Source organism: Trichosurus vulpecula, chromosome 2 (genome assembly GCF_011100635.1).
Source record: "Trichosurus vulpecula isolate mTriVul1 chromosome 2, mTriVul1.pri, whole genome shotgun sequence".
NCBI lineage: Eukaryota > Metazoa > Chordata > Mammalia > Diprotodontia > Phalangeridae > Trichosurus > Trichosurus vulpecula.
In genome coordinates, this window is record NC_050574.1 from 186,730,351 (window position 1) to 186,734,962 (window position 4,612).

Consider the following 4,612-nt stretch of genomic DNA (forward strand, 5'->3'; position numbering starts at 1 on the left):
GAGAATAGATCTTATCCCTTGAGAATGGGCAAAGCAAAGGTGACTATATTTAACTTTGACCCAAAGATCCCACTGCTAGGTGTATACCCTAAGGAGGGGAAAAAGAGAAAGAAAGGTCCCATATGCACCCCACCACCACCACCACCACCACCATCATTATCCTAACATTTCTGTAGCCCTTTAAGCAAAGCCCTTTATATGTTACTTCATTTGATCCTCACAACAACCCTGTATTATTATTGTCCGCATTTTATAGATTAAGAAGTTGAGACTCCTTTTTCCTCCATCTTGGAGCCTGAGAGGCCTGGTAGAAACAGGACTTCTAGAACAACAAAATGTCTGGAAGACTGTGGTCCAAGGCCATTTTTGCTGGCTACAAGCGAGGCCTACGAAACCAGAGGGAACATACAGCTCTTCTGAAAATTGAAGGAGTCTATGCTCAGGATGAAATGGAATTCTATTTGGGCAAGAGATGTGCTTATACATACAAAGCCTTAAACAACACAGTGACTCCTGGTTGGAAACCAAAGAGAACAAAAGTTATCTGGGGAAAAGTTATTCGGGCTCATGGAAATAGTGGAATGGTTTGAGCCAAATTCAGAAGCAATCTTCCTGCCAAGGCCATTGGACACAGGATCCGAGTGATACTCTACCCCTCAAGGATCTAGAACATGAAAATTGATTAAATAAAATTATACATTTTTTGCAAAGCTACAAAAAAAAAAGAAGTTGAGACTTAGAGAGGTTAAATGATTTACCCAGAATCACACAGAAAGTAACTGAAGAAGGATTTGAATTCAGGATTTCCTGAATCCAAGTCAGCATTCTTTCCTCTACACTAAATTTATGGTAGCTTTTTATGATGTGGCAGAAATGAATTGAAAATAAAATAGGTTCATATAGACTGGGGGTTCATATAGATGGGCAGGTTCATATAGACCGCGGAAGAAGCAGTATATGAGTATAACAGAATATTACTGTTCCACAAGAAATGATGAATCTAAAGAATTTAAGGGTATATGTAGAACCTCTGTCAGATTACATGCCATCTTGGGGAGAGGGAGTAGGAGAGGGAGGAAGAGAAAATTTGGAACCCAAAAACTTGTGGAACTGAGTATTGTAAACTAAAAATAAAAAAATAAATTAAAAAAGAATTTAAAGAAGCATGGGAAGATTTATATGAATGGATGCAGAGTGAAATAAGTAGAACCAAGTACAGCAACTATAGGAATATAAACAGAAAGAGGGAAAAAAATGAAACAACACTATAGCTATAGTGACAAAGGTTTGTTCAAATATGGAATATTGCTTACACTGTCAGAAAAGGTAGATATGTTTGTTGGCTCTGTTGAACTATTTTTGTTCTCTTTTATTATTGTTTGTTATAAGGGGCAGTTTACCAGGGTGGAGAGGTAAAAGGAATATATTTGAAAATGAAAATGATAGAAGGTGGAGCTAATATGGCAGAGTAACAGCGAGTAATGTAGCTGAGCTCCTGTCCACAAAAGCTTTCCTAATAAAAAATACGTTAGACCAAATCCTGATGGGTAAATCTAGAAAAAGTCACTGTGAGTCCTTTGTCTAGTCCAGGTCAGCACAGGGAGAAAGAGAAAGAGGTCTGCTGACAGTGAGGCTGGGGCTAGGACAGGAACATTCTGGTGCTAGAGAGCACTCCAACACCCAGGAGTGGCTATGCATCAGGGCAAAAGGAGGTCCTGGACCTATACCATGGCATATTGCAACAGAGACTGGTGCCAACTGGTAGATTTATTACCCACTGCCCAGTTCTACTTCACAGATCCTGGGAAGATTGAGATAGGGATCTGCACAGAGCAGGTGGCAGGAAGGTGAGTGGGAGGCATTCTAAGTTAGAGAGGTCCTAGGCAGAGTATGGAGAAGAAGAAAGTTCAGAAGCAAGTAGCAACATTCAGACCCCAAGAACAGAGCATGGTTCCAGTTCCAGAATCTAGACCAGTCTGCAGATGAACAACCAGGACAGGAATTCCAGAACAAGGGGAAGCCTACAGTTTTGTCATTCTGAACCAGCAGAATTTCTTAGCTGGTGGATAAAAGTTGAGTCCAATCACATTTTATTATTGCTTTGCCCCAAACCAAACTCAGGAACTTACAAAGGGTGATGATAAGATTTTGCTCTGGATCAGCCCTTTGGGAGTACTGAAAGCTTTAAGGTTCCCAGCTTGTTGAAATCCTGGAATAACGTAATATTCAGTACCCCAAGAAAGCAGCAATGGGAACAATCTGGATCTTTCCTCCAGAAGTGTGTTAGAGGACAGCTCTAAGATCAAATCCAAAGTCAGGAAGCAGGCTGAAAGAATGGGCAAAGAAAAAAAGAATTCCACCATAATGAGCTATTATGGTGGCAGTGATGCTCAAGACACAAACCCAGAAGAGGATAAAGAAGGAGAGAATGTCTCCAAAACATCTACAAGCAAGGTCTTAGAGAGAAACACAATTTGGCCACAAATTCAACTAGAATTTCTAGAAGGGATGAAGGAAGAGTTTTTAAAGGAGTTTAAAATGTTTTTATAAATGAAATGAGACTGTTTGAGGAAATGAACTGGAAAAATATGAATAGAAGAGATTCTATCAAACTTCAGGTATGTCTATGGGGGTAGGTATGTGTAGTGTGTGTGTATGTGTGTGTGTGTGTGTGTGTGTGTGTGTGTGGTTTAACGATCAACCAATAAGCATTTATTAAGCACTTATTATGTTCTAGGCACAATACTAAGCACTGGAGACACACATATATAAATAAAAAACAGTCCTTGCCTTCAAGAAGGTTACATTCTAATGGTTACATTCAAATGTGTATCTATAGATCATACATACATACATACATAGATTTATATATACATACAAGATCAAAGTAGCCTTAGAAAAGATAGGAGTAGCAGCTGATAGGACCATGAAAGGCCTTTTAAAGAAGGTGGCATTTGAACTGAATCTTGAAGGAAGTCATACAAAAAAAATTTTGGAAAAAAAGAGCAAAAGAAACTATTCATCAAAACTAGTCAACATACTGATAAAAAAAATCACATTCTAAACAGTCTTCCACATAAATTGTCCTCTACCTCTTCAAAGAAGCAAAAAGGAAGAACTTATCTTGGTTGTAATAATTTCACAGCATTAAGTTATGGGGTTTTTTTTTACTACTTACTATTTTTTCCCTTTCAACTGTTGTAGTCATTGTACATATTGTTTTCACTTCTCTTTACCTCCTTTCACATCATTTCTTATGTCTTCCCCTGCTTCTCTATATTCATCATTTCTTACAGCACAATAATGTTCCATTATACTCATGTACCACAATTTGAATTTTAATTTAATATTTTTAGTTTTCAATGTTGATTTCCACAAGATTTTTAGTTACAAACTTTCTCCCCATTTCTACCCTACCCCCCACCCTAAGATGGCATATATTCTGATTGCCCCTTTCCCCAATCTCCCTTCTATCACTCTACTCCCCGCCCCCACCCTTTTCCCCTTTCCCCTTACTGTCTTGTAGAGCAAGATACATTTCTATATCCCATTGCCAGTATATCTTATTTCCCAGTTGCATGTAAAAGCAACTTTTTTTGAGCATTTGTTTTTAGAACTTTGAGTTCCAAATTCTCTCCCTTCTTCCCTCCCCACCCACCCTCCCTAAGAAGGCAAGCAATTCAACATAGGCCATACATGTATCATTATGCAAAACACTTCCATAATAACCATGTTGTAAAAGACTATTTCCCTCCATCCTATCTTGTCCCCCTTTATTCATTTTCTCCCTTGACCCTGTCTCTTTTCAAAAATGTTGCTTTTGACTACCTCCTCCTCCAATATACCCTCCCTTCTATCATCCCCCCGTATTATCCCCTTCCCACCTATTTTCCTGTAGGGTAAGATATTCAATTGCCTGTGTATGTTATTCCCTCCTCAAGTCAAATCTGATGAGAGCAAGATTCACTCATTCCCTTTCACCTGCCTCTTCTTCCCTTCCATTATAACTGCTTTATCTTGCCACTTTTACGTGAGATAATTTGCCCCATTCTATCTCTACCTTTCTCCTTCTCCCAATATATTCCTCTCTCACCCCTTAATTTTATTTTTTTTAAGATATCATCCCTTCATATTCAACTCACCCTGTGCCTTCTCTCTATATGTGTGTATATTCTCTTCAACTACCCTAATACTGAGAAAGGTCTCATGAGTCACAAATATCATCTTTCCATGTAGGAATGTAAACAAAATGGTTCAACTTCAGTAAGTCCCTTATGATTTCTCTTTCCCATTTACCTTTTCAGGCATTTCTTGATTCTTGTGTTTGAAAGTCAAATTTTCTATTCAGCTCTAGTCTTTTCATCGAGAATGCTTGAAAGTCCTCTATTTTATTTAAAATCCATATTTTCCCCTGAAATATTACACTCAGTTTTGCTGGGTAGGTGATTCTTGGCTTTAATCCAACTCCTTTGACCTCTGGAATATCATATTCCCAGCCCTTCAATCCATTAATGTAGAAACTGCTAGATCTTGTATTATTCTGATTGTGTTTCCACAATACTCAAATTGTTCCCTTCTGGCTGCTTGAAATATTTTCTCCTTGACCTGGGAA

The 4,612-nt window shown here is 38.3% G+C and overlaps 1 pseudogene; it reads left to right on the forward strand.

Moving 5' to 3' along the window:
• The first annotated feature begins 335 nt into the window (after window positions 1-335).
• On the forward strand, window positions 336-668 carry LOC118840046 (annotated as a pseudogene).
• The last annotated feature ends 3,944 nt before the right edge of the window (window positions 669-4,612 follow it).